The 18126-nt window shown below is 40.4% G+C and overlaps 1 protein-coding gene across 1 annotated transcript in view; it reads left to right on the top strand.

Annotated features, from left to right (window-relative positions):
* Positions 1–2165: 2165 nt before the first annotated feature.
* The window catches only part of lclat1 (lysocardiolipin acyltransferase 1), a 103874-nt gene continuing 87913 nt past the window's right edge, over positions 2166–18126 (top strand). Inside the window, exon 1 of the mRNA XM_003216060.4 lies at positions 2166–2602. The gene's annotated coding sequence lies outside the window, so the exon portion shown is untranslated. The remainder of the gene's footprint in view (positions 2603–18126) is intronic.

The following is an 18126-nucleotide window of genomic DNA, read 5'->3' as shown; positions in this document are numbered from 1 at the left end:
GGAGTCTTACGCCCACGTCTGTCAGTAACAGAGCCATGAGGCTCAATCATAACACTAACAACTTATTAGAAGTTAAGGTGCAAGATATATACAGATGTAACAGTTCACAATTCTGGATTTCTTTTGTTTATTTATTTTGCATCCCTAATAATAATAATAATAATAATAATAATAATAATAATAATTTAATTCCCTCTCTCCCCATGGCGATTCATATCATAGAATCATAGAATAATACAGAAGAAACATATGGGCAATCTAATCCAACCCTCTGCCATGCAGGAAAAGCACAATCAAAGTACTCCTGACAGATGGCTATTCAGCCTCTGTTTAAAAGCTTCCACCACACTCCAAGGCAGAGAGTTCCTTCTTACAGTCAGGAAGTTGTTCCTAATATTCCGGTGGAATCTCCTCTGTAATTTGAACCCATTACTCAAGAGTCCTAGTTTCCAGGGCAGCAGAAAACAAGACTGCCCCTCTTCCTTATGACATCCTTTCACATATTTATGAATGGCTATCGTGTCATGCCTAAACATACCACCTGGCTCTTTAAGCACCACCTGACTCCTCATGCAGTGGTTCTCAACCTGGGGTCCCCAGATGTTTTTGGTCTTTAACTGCAAGAAATCCTAACAGCTGGTAAACATCTGGGGACCCCAGGTTGAGAACTACTGTCATGGGGCATGGTCTCCAGACTTTGGATCATTTTAGTTGCCCTCCTCTGGACACCTTCCAGCTTGTCAATTTCTCTTTTAAAATGTGGTGCCCAGAATTGGACACAGTATTCCAGGTGAGGTCTAACCAAAGCAGAATAGAGAGGCACCATGATTTCCCTTAATCTAGACCAGGCATGGGCAAACTTCAGCCCTCCGGGTGTTTTAGACTTCAACTCCCACAATTCCTAACAACCGGTAGGCTGTTACGAATTGTGAGAGTTAAAATCCAAAACACCCGGAGAACCAAAGTTTGCCCATGCCTGGTCTAGACACTATACTCCTTTTGATGAAGTCCAAAAACCTATTGGCTTTTTAAGCTGCTGCATCACACTGTTGGCTCATATTCAACTTGTTGTAGGAGTTGAAGTAAAAAAAAAAACCTGGAGTGCAGAAGTTTGCCCATGCCTGCTCCAAACCAGTAGGATAAGATATTATCTATCTGTTGTTGAGGGCTTTCATGGCCAGAATCACTGGGTTGCTTTGAGTTTTCCGGGCAGTATGGCCATGTTCCAGAAGCATTCTCTCCTGACGTTTCATCTACATCTATGGAAAGCATCCTCAGAGGTTGTGAAGTCTGTTGGGAAACTAGTCAAGTGGGGTGAATGTCCCACCCTGGTCATTCCACAGATACCGTGTTTCCCCGAAAATAAGACAGTGCCTTATATTAATTTTTGCTTCCAAAGATGTGCTAGGTCTTATTATCAGGGGATGTCTTATTTTTCCATGAAGAAGAATTCACATTTATTGTTTTAAAAATGAACATTTATTATATACTGTACAGTAGTTGTCATCACAAACCAACATAACCAGACAAACTGAATCCTATCAAGAATTTCTTGTTACTACCTTTATTTCCATGTACAACTGGTATGTACATTTACCAATCCTGCATGCTCTAGTGTTCAGTTTGGCAGGCGCTGGGCATGCTTCCAAACAAAATCTTTTCTAGGTCTTACTTTCGGGGGAGGCCTTATATTTAGCAATTCAGCAAAACTTCTACTAGGTCTTATTTTTCGGGGATGTCTTATTTTCGGGGAAACAGGGTATATAAACCTCATTTGCCTAGTTTCCAACAAACCTCGAAACCTCTGATGATGTCTGTCCTAGATGCAGGCAAAACGTCAAGAGAGAATGCTTCTGGAACGTGGCCATGCAGCTCGGAAAACTCACAGCAACACATTCTCTACCTGTATTGCCTGCAAAATAGTAGTGTGCGTTTTTTTTTATTTTGAAACACCTTGGAGATATAAAACACAAGGAAAGATTGTTTTTTCCTGTGCCATGATCAACCTCACCAATAAATTGATTTCCCTGTAACACAGCCTTACGAAGTGACGTCCTGTCAGTCACATAAACACAATCCTCTTGGCAGGCCTCTAATAGTTGCCTCGAGTCTCGCGAATGCCTAGAGTCTCGCGAGAACCGGAACCTCGCGGGATCTCCTTCTGCTTTCTGCGCCTTTCACGATGCAAGGAAGCGCCCATCGCGAGATGAGAGGTTGAGCTTCTGAGGGAGAAGGGAAAGCGGTGACTCCGGGGCCTCCGTGTTGGCTGCGTCCGTGGGAACCGCCTTCTCCGCACCCGCAGGACTGATATGAGCGCGGTTGGCGCCCGCTCCCCTCGACCCCACCGGCTGACGGAATACTGGGCCGGGAAGGGCCCCGTCATGGCCTGCGTCCCTTTATGAGGCCCTCCTCCCCAGTCCCCCATGTTTCAGGCAACAACAGAGGAGCTTCCCCGGAGTGTCACCCTCCGTTCTCCGCCTCCCTCCGCCTCAGGGCCGCCCAACTTCCCAGCAGCCTGGGAAACCCTCTTCTCGCCTCCCTCCGAGGGAAAAGCCTCTCAAAATGTCCACAACGTGACCTGAAATAACACAAGGATAAGAAGGTATGCTCTTTGCTCACCCTTGGCCTGGGGTTTTGCTGCACAGAAATATCTCCCTGCTTGTGTTGTCGAAGGCTTTCATGGCCAGAATCACGGGGTTGTTGTTAGTTTTCCGGGCTGTATGGCCATGTTCCAGAAGCATTCTCTCCTGACATTTCGCCGGCATCTGTGGCAATCATCCTCAGAGGTTGTGAGGTATATATTGGAAAAACTAAGCAAGGAAGGTACATCTCCTTGCTTTCTCCTAAATCAGTGGTTCCCAACCTGTGGGTGCCCAAGCGTTTTGGTCCACAACTCCCAAAAATTTGCTAGCTGTTAGGATTTCTGGGAGCTGAAGGCCAGAACATCTGGGGACTCACAGGTTGAGAGCCACCGTACTGCCCTGAGCAATGTTTTCCATCCCCAGAAATGGGTGAACAAAGAGAAGTTTGGTTTGTTGACATTTTAAAATAGGGAACAAGTACAAGGTGTCTGAAATGCTTAGGAACATAAATGTTTTGTATTTTTGATTTTTTTTTTAAAAAAAACGGAATGTTTCCTGCTGCCCCGGAGACTAGGACTTGCTGTGGGTTCAAATTCCACTTGAAGAACTTCCTGACTGTTAGAACTGTTTAACAGTTGAACTCCGTGTCTCCTTCTTTGAGGGCTTTTATACAGAGGCTGGATGGCCATCTGTAGAATCATAGAATTGAAAAAGACCTTGTGGGCCATCTAGTCCAACCCCCTGCCAAGAAGCAGGAAAATCGCATTAAAAGCACCGCCAACAGATGGCCATCCAGCCTCTGTGTGAAAGCCTCCAAAGAAGGAGCCTTATTCACACTCCGGGGCAGAGAGTTCCACTGTTGAATAGCTCTCACAGTTAGGAAGTTCTTCCTAATGTTCCTGTAGTTTGAAGCCTTTGTACTGCATCCTAGTCTCCAGGGCAACAGAAAACTAGCTTGCTCCCTCCTCCCTATGATTCTTTCTCACATATTTATACATGGCCATCATGTCTCTTATCAGTCTTCTCTTCTGCAGGCTAAATATGCCCAGCTCTTTAAGTCGCTCCTCATAGGGCTTGTTCTTCAGACCCTTGATTTTTTTTAGTCGCTCTACTCTGGACACATTCCAGCATGTCAACGTCTCCCTTTAACTGTGGTGCCCAGAAATGTACACAGTATTCCAGGTGTGGTCTCACCAAGGCAGAATAGAGGGGTAGCATGACTTCCCTGAATCTAGACAATATACTCCTATTTATGCAGGTCAAAATCCCATTGCCTTTTATAGCTGTCGCATGACATTGTTGGCTCATGTTTAACTTGTCAACGCAAGATCTTTTTCGCACGTACTGCTATTGAGCCAGGCATCCCTTATTCTCTATCTTTGCATTTCATTTTTTTCTGCCTAAGTGAAGTATCTTGCATTTGTCTCTGTTAAACTTCTAATCTGTTAAGATCATTTTGAATTCTGCTTCTGTCTTCTGGAGTATTGGCTATCCCTCCCAATTTGGTCAGGAGTGCTTGATTGTGCTTTTCTTGCATGGCAGAGGATAATAATAATATATAGTAATGATCAAAACTGAGTTTATATCCCACCCTATCTCCCCGAGGGGACTCAGGGCAGTTTACAACATATATTGTCAAACATTCAATCTCGTGAGAAGCTGAACACAGACAAAAATAACCAACCCCCAAATCTCAAAAACAAATCCACATCCACATCAAAAATAATAACACATTATACTTCAATATTACCAGTAATATTATATGTAATGTAAATATATGATAACCATATAGTCCTATATTATTATACTAATATATATATATATATATATATATATATATATATATATATATATACACACACACACACACACACACTACCAGTACATTATACTAGTGGTATTATATTATATATTGTACCATATCATAAGTTGTAGTATACAGTATATTATTATACAACATTATTAATATTGCATACAATATACTGGCACTATTACATTACAATGTTATTATTTCAATATATTATTATATTGTATATATTGAGGGTCTCCTGAGTGATGCTGCAGGAGACACGATGGAGCTGTGTCTTCCTGGCTGCCCGCTCTTCAGTCTGTGACTTCAGAGCACAGTTGGTGTTGGGCTGGATGGCCCATACGGTCTCTTACAACTCTGTGATTCTATTATTTGTATTTAGAAATATAATTAGATCTCTTGGAGAGGGGACTCAAGTCTAAATATGGAATCTGTTTTTTTCATATACATTTTATACACATATCCTTAAGGTAGTAAGGAATAAATGAATTGAAATAATATAGGGGTTTTCTACCCATGTAAGACTTGATTTGCAACAGTTTTGTCATCATCTTACGATTTGGCCATTCGCCATGGTTCCTCTTCTAGACTGTGTGGGACCTTGCCTTATATACAGTAGTCTGAAGGTATGTTCACATAGTACTGTGTTTTTAAAAGTGTTTCTTTAATTATTTCGGCCATTTTTATCCCACCTTTCTCCTGTTGGACTCAAGGCGGCTTACAACTGTGTTAAAACAGCATCCTAATGTGATCCATTCATAAAACAAGACATAAAAGTAGTAAAAGCCATAAAAATAATAAGAGCTATAAAAGGTGATAACATTGGATTCAATTTTTGTGCATGAATTCAATGTTGTGCATGAAACATTGTGTACATTAAACCATCAGAAAGCAAAGGTGTCCCTCTGTCAACAGCTAATCTGGTCCTTTTGTTTGTTAATCTCTGGAGGAATATAGCTGTTGCCTCTAAATTAATACAAGCCTGGAATTATCTTATTCTTAATATAGTATGAATGGGACAGGGAGATGGTTTCCTTAGACTTATTTCTGAGGACTCTAACTCTAAAGTGGAACTGCCTCCTTATCATTTTCTTTTTTCCCTGAGTGAAGAGTTTGAGAACCTCTGAGGAAAGGCTGACGAAGGAGTGGAATGAGGAAGGAATTGATATATTCCCCCCCCCCTCTCATACACACACACTCACAAGTATATATGTGCTGTGTAACTCTTGTATTCTCTATAGAGTGCGCTCCTTTTAAATGTTCTGTAGCAAATCCTTATTATTTTTGTTGAAGCTATTTTGGCTTCCCTGGGCAGGGAATTCCAGAGTTGAGGGGCAGCCACTGGGAAGGCCCCCTCTCTTTTTCCCACCAACTGAGATTGAGATGGAAGTGGAACCAAAAGAAGGGCCTCTCCTGAAGATCTCGGGTCCCTGGCAGGCTCATAGAAGGAGAAGCTGTTGGCTAAATAGCCTGAACCTGAGCCATCCAGGACTTTAAAAGTCATAACCAGCACTTTAAAATGTGCCTGGAAAAAAACTAGCAGCCAGTGGAGCTGCTGCTTCAGGGGGGTTGTCCGCACCCCAGTCAGCAACCTGGCTACAGCTCTTGGACTATCTGTAGTTTCTGAGCACTCTTCAAAGGCAGCCCCACATAGAGCATGTTACAGTAATCCATACAGGATGTGAGACATGTACCACCATGGCTAGATCTGGCTTCTTAAAGAACGGGCACAGTTGGCACATAAGTTTTAATTGTGCAAAAGCCCTCCATTTGTGCAGGTATAAAATCAAACATTTACTAAATTAGCATTTGCAAGGCTTGCTAAAACAATGCTCTTTCCTTTTTCTGGAGTACAGCTGAAGCATTTTCTGCTGAGTCCTCTATAAACAATGCATGTTATTGCTAACAGATTTTTGGTAATGCATGATGTTCAGAAAACTTACTGTTGTCAATTTTTTTTGTGACCCCAACATTGAGCTAATGGGACCCCTTTTGTTGTTGGAACCCACATTTTAAGAAGCAGTAGCCTGGAGGACATTCTAGCTGAATAATGTTTTGAAAATGTTGCATTACTTGTTTAATTGAAGTTCTTTGTTGATCTTTTCATCATTCAAACCTGTTGTGATGGTACAGTATGCAAAACAGCTATTACCTATGAGAGATAAATGTTTTAATTAATTTAAGATCAGTTAAACATTCTTATGGATTTTAAGTCATAAACAACTAGAGGGCCAAAGGTTGGGAACCACTGCATTAAACAAACAAAAAAATGAGTATATGGAAGAATACAAAGCCCCAAATCAAGCAGTTCTCCAAATGAGTTCTTCCTCTTTATTCAAGGTACAGAACATATGTTACAGTTTATAACTGGGATGTAGGTTACATGGACATCAATGCAAGGTGGTAGCATCTTAACATAAGAGAATGAACAGTATCATTCTAGACTGCAGTTGAAAACCACTTTTCCTACTTTAGTCACCATTACTCAATGTGATGAAATCATTGAATTTATGGTTTGGTGAGACACCAGCAGACTTTGGATGAAAAGGCTAAAGACTTTGTTTTTAGCATTAAGCCATAGTAGTAAAAATTATGGCAAACTACATTAATTCTATAGTATAGATGCACCCCAAATTTGTCTGATGTATGGCAATTTATTATAGAGATTTCTTGGCCAGATTTATGTAGAGGTTTGGTAGAGAAGGCTAAAGACCTTGTAAAACCATAACTTCAACTCCCAGAATTCCATACCATTGAGCCATTTCCTGTCAGTTGGCTAGCACAGTAATCTGTATGTGTGCCTTCAAGTTACCTCTTGACCTATGGTGAACCCATGGATTTCATGGCGTTTTCTGGAGCAAGGAATATTGGTCCAAATTTTTTTTTTTGGAACTCGTATTGAGGAACTATTTTTAAAAATCCCACCCTACAGTTTAAATTACAATCAATAATTTTGTAATGTATAGATTGGCTTTGACATAGTCACTTAACAATGTGAAAATCTCAAATGGGAGAAGTTTTATAATTGTTTTTCCAGTAAATGACTTCTTTCAATTTTGCCAAATCCTTGTAAATGTACTTAAGTGGTAATAGGCCTAACAAAAAATCCATAGTTAAGTTTAAAGAACTCAGATTCTTCACTTGGGCAGGTATCTTGAGCTGAGCTCATTGTTTTTCCTATGCATTTAACTTTAAAATTAAATAAATCTACTTGCTTCTGAATGTGGACCAAGTGAGGTCTCAAATGTATTCTTATGAAGTGGAAGATACTGGCAACTTGTTGGTTTCACATTGTTTGAGAAAAATCTTGATTTAGTACTTGTAGGTTATGTTAAAATATTACTTTTATATGCTATTGCTTATTTATTCAATTCAATGCTCATTTTTGTATCATTTTGGCTCCCTTCTTGGATCACTTTTTATGAAATTCTTTAAAATATAAAATGCTTGTTTCTTCCTAACATTGCTGTTCCAATCTCCGGGATCATTACATAAGAATAATAAACTTTATTTATATCCTGCCCCCTCTCCCCAGAGTGACTCAGGACGGCTCACAGTACCTTGGCCTGCCACAGCACCTTGACTTGAAAATCTGACTCCTTAATTCAAGTTGTGGGAATTGTATTATTAAAGTAGTTATGATTTTAGGATGCTCTGTATGCTTATGTGCATACATGTGTATCTACAGAACTGTGTTCCTAACCAAAGATTCAGTCCTGTTCTTCCAAAATTCAGTAACTACATCTTTATGTAGTGGTATCTAGTAATGTCTTTGAGATTAATTGAGAGAAGGAAGTTGTAGCACAAGCACATATAGACTTAAGTCTACTGTCAATCCTTTATATTTGCTGGAGATAGGGGTGCAGGACCAACCCCTATAAAATCAGAAAAGGTGGGTACAATTGTTTTTTATCTGAGGCAACACCTCTCTTGGAATCTCTAAGTTTTCAGCATCACTGTGGACCCTTCCACACAGCCATATAACCCGGAATATCAACACAGATAATCCACAATATCTGCTTTGAACTGGGTTATCTGAATCCACACTGCCATTCAATCCAGAGCATGGAGGAAAACTAAGATCATTGCCATTTTAAAACCTGGTAAAGATGCCTCCAATGCCAGGAACTACCGACCAATCTCCCTCTTATGTCATCTATATAAAGTATATGAGAGGATGCTATTAAATCGACTAGGACCTGTTATCGAACCCAAGCTTATTCCACAACAAGCAGGTTTCAGACCAGGGAAAAACTGTACAGGTCAAATTCTTCATCTGACTGAGCATATCGAGGAAGGCTATGAGAAAGGCTTCATTACGGGAACAGTTTTTGTGGACCTTACAGCAGCCTATGACACGGTGCAACATAGAAAAATGCTGCATAAAGTCTACCATATCACCCGGGACTTTGACTTTACAAAAACTGTCCAGACCCTCCTAGAAAACCACAGCTTCTATGTGGAGTTTCAGGGCCAGAAAAGCAGATGGAGGAGGCAAAAGAATGGTTTACCCCAAGGCAGCGTTCTTGCACCGACCTTATTTAACATCTTCACGAACAATCAGCCACTACCACCACTCACAAAGAGCTTTATATATGCTGATGACCGTGGCCTTACAACACAAGCGAAAGATTTCGAAACAGTTGAAAACCAACTCACTAATGCCATGAAAGATCTCTCCAGCTACTACAAAGAGAACCACCTGAAGCCTAACCCTGCCAAGACACAAGTGTGTGTTTTCCACCTACGTGACTGTGAAGCCAACAAGAAACTGAAAGTTACTTGGGAAGGCCAAGAGCTCGAACACTGTTTCCATCCTAAATACCTTGGTGTCACCTTAGATCGAACACTAACATATAGGAAACACTGCATGAACACCAAGCACAAAGTAGCTGCACACAACAACATCCTGCGGAAACTGACTGGCAGTACATGGGGTGCAGACCCACAAGTAATAAGAACATCAGCCCTGGCCTTGTCTTTCTCAACTGCTGAGTACGCCTGTCCTGTCTGGCAAAAGTCTGCCCATGCGAAGCAGGTGGACATAACACTAAACGAAACATGCAGAATAATCACAGGATGCCTTAAACCTACACCTGTCGATAAACTCTACAAGTTAGCTGGCATTGCCCCTCCTGACGTGCGACGGGAAGTTGCTGCTAACTGCGAGAGAAATAAGGTCGAACATTGTGAAAGCCATCCACTGCATGACTATTAGCCTCCTCCCACCAGACTCAAATCAAGGAAGGGCTTTATGAGAACCACCACTCCTCTTGGTGTTCCTCCAGCAGCAGCAAGGGTGTCCCTCTGGGCAGCCAAACCTGGCAATTCTAACTTGATGGCCCCCTATGAGGCTTTTCCTCCAGGAGCAAACTGTGATGCCTCAGGGCAGCGTGAGCACTGGGAACCAGACACGGAGGCCAATAAACAATCTAATATCTTTATTAAAGAAATAAAGGAGACTAACAACAATAAGCAGAGTATATAGTCCATCAATAGTCCTTTCAGAAAAGGTCAAATATAGTCCAGTAATGTGAAAGTAGATGTCCAGCATTAGAGTTCAAAGTTTTAAATCCGATAACCAAAACACACTCAAACTTCTAGGCTGTTTGAGTGGGGATTATAGCAAGGTCTGTCAAAGAGTTCCAGGTTTCAATTCCGAGGCTAGGATACAAGGCAAGGCATGTTAGTCGTGGTAAAGCTGAATCGCTGTCCAGGCTTGGCAGGGAGATGAGATGCAACGCCCGGTCTACTCGAGAGTAGCGCGCTGCAGAAACTAGAGCCGGTGTGAATTCCTCAACTGACACGTTGACACCGCAAAGGTCAGTCTGCGCCCAGAACTTTTATGGGACTACAATCTCCCCTCAAGCCAGGTGTCTGAACACTCTTTCCCAAGGGAAAGTGGACTAAAGTCAACAACTTGCCAGATGCAACCCTCCCGGGAAACTCTCAAGGGAACTGGCTTAATTAGCACTTGCTCTCTCCGCTAATCTAGCGCTTTTTCTCTTATTCTGCTTCTCCGAGCGAGATGTTTCCCAAAACAATCTTCGGTCAAAAGGAGCGCTCTCTGGAGAACCGGGCTCTGGCTCAAGGGCCTTTGTAATTAACTGTGGGCTAAAACTGTCAACGGAACATCTGGAAGGGGGCAGAATCTTGCGGAGTCGGCACCAACCCCATATGTTCTTCGGTCTGATCCATAATGGCGACAGAGTCATGACTCGAGGGTCTCTGAGACACTACACAAACCATGAATGGGCAACTTGGAAGTCCCTGAACAGACTCAGAAGTTGAGTAGGCAGATCAAAAGACAACCTGGCAAGGTGGCACTACCTGGAGGAATCCTCCACCTTGTGTGACTGTGGAGCAGAACAAACAACTCCACATATGTATGCTTGCCCACAATGTCCTGCCTCATGTACAGAGGAGGAGTTGCTTAAAGCTACGGACAATGCGGTTGCTGTTGCCCGCTTTTTTCCGATATTCCGATATTTCTACCCCGCCCTTCTACCCGAGGGGACTCAGGGCGGCTTACACAACTGGCAGGATCACTACCAGTATATCATAATACAATAAGGCTTTCGTTCAGGTCATGGGACAGAGACTGTCTTGGTAGCTATTACTGACGAAATTCGTCGCCAGCTAGACCGGGGCAGATCAGCGCTATTGGTACTCTTGGACCTTACAGCTGCATTCGACACCGTGGACCACGACTTGCTGATCCATCGATTGGCTATGTCTGGTGTACGAGGTTTAGCTCTTCAATGGTTCAACTCGTTTCTCCGGGACCGGAGACAGAGGGTGGAGTGGTTAGGCCAAAGCTCTGAGAGCTCCTGCCTTTGCTCTGGAGTTCCCCAGGGTGCTATCCTTTCGCCCCTGTTATTTAACATCTACGTCCGACCACTTGCTGGACTAGTGCGGAGCTTTGGCCTAGAGTGCTACCAGTATGCAGATGGTCTAAAACTATTTAGTTGCTTGCAATTTCCTTTTTCCCCCCATCATTTTTAAAATGTATTTGTTATGCAATGCTTTTGACACGAAATAAATAAAGTGTGTATTTTATACAGCTGTGTGGAAGGAGGCTGAGATCAACTTCCACCATAGAATTACACTGGAGGTGATAGTGAGGTAGGTGGGTGTAAAGGGTGGGACAGGTGAAAGGGAAGAAAGGACGACACTGAGAAGGGAGGGAAGGAGAAAGATTGAAAAGGCTGGGAGTAGATGCCTTTGAATCTTTCTGTGAAGAGACTGTGATAAAAGAACTATTGTGAGTACCTTGACCAGCTTACCTGGTTTTGTTTGAAGACTATTAATACTGTATTTGCATTATGCAAACTTTGAACATGAATGGCAAAGCTAATGCAGCTCCTCTCTTAATGGAAGCAGGCCAACTTTCCACACAGCCTGTTTAGCAAACCTTGTAAAGGCTTGCTTGTTATCAGCAAATACTTTATTTTATACATATGTTATATACCTATATACCTGTGGTTAGGCAAACAGTTGAAAAGTTTAATAACCCTGCTATAGATCAAGACTTTGATTATAGACTGAAACTGAATTACAGTTTGTAACCTGGGATGCAACATTAAATTGAGCATTAGAGCTATGGTGGATCAAATACAGTGGAATCTCTACTTAAGAGTGTCTCAACTTAAGAGCATTTTGATTTAAGACCTGTTGCTTGGTCTTCACTTTGACCTAAGAGCAACATTTTGAGTTAAGCGCTAGCACTAGACAGAGCACTAGCGCCAGATACTGGGCTCTAGAGCTTCAAAGGAACAGCCTTGTGCTCTTGTCCGCTTTGGGAGATTGCTGTCTGCTTTGCCCTTGTCTGCATTGGGAGATTGCTGTCCACTTTGCTCTTGTCCGCTATGAGGAACTTTAGGTTAGTTGGTTTTCTGTGGTGTTAATCCTGGTATGTTTGGCTTCATAAAGAGAGGGGGGGAGGCTGGAATGAGTACAGTATGAAGAAAGTGATGATTCTGCCTCTTCACAGTGTGCTTCCTTGCCACAACTTTGTCCTTCTACCATTTTAAAGTTGATCTTTTTTATTGTTCCATGTGAATATACATTTATGCATTATTTGTTATTTATAAATTACATTTTCTTATTTAAAAACATGTAAAAAATTCAAGGGGCGGGTTTGGGGCCCCAGAAAGGATTTAATAGCATTTCAATGCATTTCAATGGGGGAAATAACAGATAAGAGCATTTTGAGTTCAGCTTGGTCATGGAATAAATTAAACTCTTAAGTCAAGGTATCACTGTACATATCTTAAGAGAGAGCTCTGTAGGGAAAGTGGCCAATCAAGATGGCTATGGTTAACATCCAAATGGAATCCTAAAGTCAGTGGCCCATTCTTTCTCATTTTTGCTTGTAACTGTTATACAGAATCATGTTACTGCTGATACAAGGGATAATGTATAATACAAATATGTTCCATAGTTTACATAAACTTTTCTGGTGCAGTACAGTATATATGTATTGCGTTTTCCTTTGTTTCCTTCATTGGATGATCCTGGATTCCAATATTACAGGAAACTTTAGAAAATACCCTATACACTCGAATATAAGCTGACCTGAATATAAGTCGAGGCACCTAATTTTACCACAGAAAACCTGGAAAACTTGTTCACTCGAGAATAAGACGAGGGTGGGAAATGCTGTAGCTACTGGTAAATTTCTAAAATAAAAATAGATTCCAATAAAATTGCATCAATTGAGGCATCAGTAGGTTAAATGTTTTTAAATATTTACATAAAACTGTAATTTAAGATAAGACTGTTCAACTATGATTACCTATATACTCGAATATAAACCGACCCAAAGATAATCCAGTCAGGACCTTCACTCAAATATACGACGAGGGGAGCTTTTTCAGCTCCCCTTGGCATATGCTTGAGTATATACAGTATCTGTTTTGTTGAATTAAACCAGACAGTAAGGCACAGAAAGAATCGGGTTAGAGTAGGCAGGGGCAATTTTTGGCATGGGCAAACTTTGGCATGGGCAAACTTTGGCTGAAAAATTTGACTTATACTCTAGTATCTATTTGGTTGAATTAAACCTGGTAGTAAGGCACAGAAAAAATAGGGTTAGAGCAAGCATGGGCAAACTTTGGCCCTCAAGGTGTTTTGGACTTCAACTCCTAGAAATCCCAGCCAATTCCTACTGACTATTAGGAATTGTGAGAGTTGAGCTCCAAAACTCCTGGATGGCTGAAGTTTGCCCATGCCTGAGTTAGAGTGTGTGTTCAGTTTGATCTTCTGTGGCTGCTAAAGTGTGATTTAGCAAGTTCAGAACTGAGTATGTGAGCTGAACCGATATGGAAAGAACTGAAGACCTGGTGACATTGTTTTTATAAAGGTGTAATCAATAAATCATTTAGAAAGGTTTGGATTCCTGCATGTATTTTGATTTCTATGTGGACTATTGTAACTTTGTTCCCTTTGTGAAGTTGGCCTTAGAAATTGCTTTGTATATTTTTATGTGTATTGTATGTTTATTATAAAAATAAAGTTTATAGGAAAAAAGCAACTGTTTTGGAAAATAGCATTCTATTCTTAGCCAAGAATGTTTCAAATTAACTGACAAATAAAACAAAATATTTTAGGATTTACTGTTCCTTGTTACCTGGAAACAGAAAATGTTTTTTTCTCTTACTCTGGTAACAGGAAAATGTGAATGTACAATAAACCAATAACTTGGAGTTCTGCCACATAATAGATGGGAAATCTATTTTTTGCTGAGGTAGTATTGAGTCTCTTAATTTCCAGCCTCCAGTTTGAATTGTAGGTTAATTTTTTATCTTCCTTCTTCATCTTTCCTTACAAGTGGAAAATTACTTTGGAATAAAGCTTTTATTTGGTACTTTAGAAACTCTGAAGATTTATTCATGTCATAGGAAAGGAAAACTATCAAATTTAAGAAAAAAATGTTTCTTTTCCAATGTAATTAATTAACTTGTGACAAGCCATGCTATTTTTTGTGTGAGCTTAACATATATCTAGTCACAGGCCATGATTTGCAAACATTTGCTAAGCCAGGAAAACAACAATTTCAATACTGTTTTTTAAACTACTGTTGCTCTGCATTACTGCTATATCTGAATTCATGAACTTTTGATAGGCCTGCTAATAGATGTTGCTTTGTTTCAGAAAGCTGAAGCTCTATGGAGGTGGAAGTTGTGCTTCAGAAACTGTGAAGCAAGATGATATGTAGATGGAAAATAGAAAGAGACAAACAGCTCTAAAGTATGATTTGGGAATTGTACACCTTGAAGCGCAAGCTATGGTGTAGGTCATGGTTTGATCTGATTCTTAGTGGCTGCGATCACATGTAATGACAAACCATGGTTTCGTTTTCTATGCAAAATTTTAGGTTTACAGGTTCTCTTCCCCTACATTTAGCTATAGTCAGTGTCATCAGTAAACTTCTTTTAACAAACTATAGATAATTCTGTCTGTATATCTCCCATCTTAGATATAATGGGTACAGTAGAGTCTCACTTATCCAACATAAACGGGCCGGCAGAACGTTGGATAAGCGAATATGTTGGATAATAAGGAGAGATTAAGAAAAAGCCTATTAAACATCAAAATAGGTTATGATTTTACAAATTAAGCACCAAAACATCATGTTATGCAACAAATTTGACAGAAAAGGTAGTTCATTACACATTAATGCTATGTAGTAATTGCTGTATTTACGAATTTAGCACCAAAATATCACAATGCATTGAAAACATTGACTACAAAAATGCGTTGGATAATCCAGAACGTTGGATAAGCGAGTGTTGGATAAGTGAGACTCTACTGTAACAGCATAGAATCAAAGTGTTCTCAAATACTCATTTGCATCCATTCTGTTGAATAGCTGGAAGACAGGAAGATCATGAGTCTGAGGATTAAGCACATAAAGTTGGTCTACTGTTACAAGTGAACTAGACTAATGCTAGTTGAATTTATGCTAATCTGTACTCCACAAATTCAAATTACGCAGGACAAAGAATGTATCATTTCTGAGGCTTTTCAGATGAGGAATGTGAAAAGAAGACCCTCTTGTTTGAAGAAGTGGCTTTTAAAAAAATAAACCACATATTTCCCTTTTTTGTACTGTGATATTTATAGACACAGAGCCATAATTCTTTGACACATTGAATATGTTGTGCACAGTATCTGAGCCAGATAATGTGTCTGTTTCTATGTTCTACTTGTGTTTACATCTCATTCAGTTTGTATAAGCAACATTGGAGAGAACCATGGTTTGTGAGTGTGTTTAGAGAAACTCGAAAATACATGGGTTCTGATGGCTTAGTATAATGTATTATTTTTTCTTTCCCATAAATTAAAAAAAACACAGATTTCCTGTCTGTTTTGTGTGTGTTTTTGTATATATTGTTTAAGCAGCCTTTTAGAGAGCTGTGCAGAACAGTGAACAAAAAGAGCTATGCAAAGTTCTACACTTTACAGAACTATTTTTATCCTAAATAGTGGAAAGTAGAATTTCTAGATCAGGTATGGCCAATCCCAGGCCTATGTGGCCGCAACACCAGTCCTGGGCAGAGCCCCTTCGTGGCCTGCACTTTGGCCCACTCGCCACAGGACTCAGCTACTTCTCACTGGTGTGCTCCCCTTCGTTTGGGCCTTTACCCTCGGTGACTAGGAGGGCAGCTCCTCCTCCTCTGCAGCTCCCTTCCTCAAGAGCAAGCCTACCCATGGAAAGCCTCTCTGAGAAGATGCACCGGCCCGACCAGGGAACGCTGGAGTATCTCCCCGAGAAGGACATCTTCAGGAGGCAGCCCACGCTGCTTTCCAAAGAAGAGCAGGAGGAAAGGGAAGGAAAGCCCTGGGCAGGATGAACCGTTTCCTGAAGGCATGCACCTCAGGGAGGTACTCCAGTGTTCCCTGGTCCTGCTGGTGCATCTTCCCAAAGTGGCTTTCTGAGGGGGAACTTGCTCTTGTGACCCTCCCCCCTCATAAACACCCAGCCCAGCCCATGATGTGGCCTCCATGTTAAAAAGTTTGCCCATGCCTCTTTTAGATTCTACTTTGTAAAATTAGTGTTTTCAGATGTGATTAATGATATCAGGGAGCCTACTAAGATGTAATGTTTCCTAGCCAATGGAAGGATATGCTGGGATTATTCCATATTTGGTCAGAAAGACATCTCATATATTCCAATAAATAATCACATACAAATTATACTCTTCACTGAGGCCAGTAACCTTAGTGTATTTGATCTGTGGTGTTTTATAGATGTTTGCCAATACAGTTTTTAAATAACTAGATATCGTCTGTAGTATAAAGTGGAGAAATGTAAACAAGGCATAGATGAGATGATGAGCCTCTTGAATTCCTGTTAGGCTTAACATTTCTATTTTGATAGATTTGTGTGCATATTCAAGACATTTTTAATCTATCTAAGTATTTATCGGTCAATATAACCTAAATGAAATAGAATGAATATAAAAAATCACATTCTAATTTGAAATTATGGGATGGTGGATTCAATTGTGGTGAGATTCCTATGCGAGAGTATTTGTAATAAATGTGAAGTTCCTAGACCAGATCAGTTTCCCAGCAAAGTCCCCAGAAATCTATATGCCTTATTATCAATTTGTCTGCCTAAATGTGTATTGATTGTACGTAAAAAGACCTTGATTGTATCAATAGGAATGCATTTGTTGAAGAAGACTGTTATCCTAAAGGTAAGGATAACTTTTTAAGTGCTGCTTTTTGTGAAAGGTTACACAAAATAGTAGAGGACAACAACAAAGTAGTAGAGACAAAACAGCAAACTATATCAAAATAGTAATAGGTAATTATTATATATTTAAAAGCCCATAAGATCAGAGACTGGAAAAACTCTTTAATTACAGAAAGCCTGTCAAAAAATTTGATAGGGAAATGAGCCATAGGGAATGGATTATTATTATTACTAGTAGTTGTTGTGGAGAACAAGAAGGACAGACTGTCTAAACAAGTGGTTGTCAGTTACATTTCTCTTAAGGCCTCTGACCAGTGGTGGTTAATGGTTCTTCTTTTCTCTCCTCTTATTCTCCAACACGTATAAGCACTTGCTTAGAAGGTATAGAACCAGTAAAATGAGAGCTTTCAAAAACTTTGCTTTCGCAACTTGGGCAGGCCTAGAGATGTGAATGCTCTTTAAGATAATATGTGATGATAATGATGATGATGATGATGATGATGATGATGATGATGATGATGATGATGATGATGATGCAACTTTATTTATATCCCTCCCTATCTCCCCAAGGGGACTCTGGGCAGTTTACAACAAATATCAGCAAACATTCAATGCCGTAAAGAGACTGGACAAAGACAAAATACCAACCCACCCAGATCCCAAAAATAAATTCATCTACATCAAAAATATAACACATTATCAAATTAAATGATAACATAGCAGATATACGGTATTACAAATTCATCCCAAATGCCAGAAATTGCATAGTATCGTGTGTAAGATTATTAAATTAAAGGATGGTAATGTATGCAGCACTTGGAGCAAACATGTGTTTTTGCACCTAATGGGGGATGCCGGGAGCACAAGCACTTCATTGCTTAGGATCATAGAACTAGAAGAGACCACAAGGGCCATCCAGTCAAACTCCCTGCAATTCTTATGATTAAAAACCCTCACTGTTGTCAGTAGTTAGCTGCATTTTATCTCTAAATATGTTGTGATCTCATTTCCTAAGATTTCAGTTACTT

The sequence above is a fragment of the Anolis carolinensis genome, chromosome 1 (genome assembly GCF_035594765.1).
Source record: "Anolis carolinensis isolate JA03-04 chromosome 1, rAnoCar3.1.pri, whole genome shotgun sequence".
In the NCBI taxonomy this organism is placed as follows: Eukaryota; Metazoa; Chordata; class Lepidosauria; order Squamata; family Dactyloidae; genus Anolis; species Anolis carolinensis.
The sequence above is the reverse complement of the archived record's forward strand: the minus strand, read 5'-3'. Positions and strand labels throughout refer to the sequence as shown.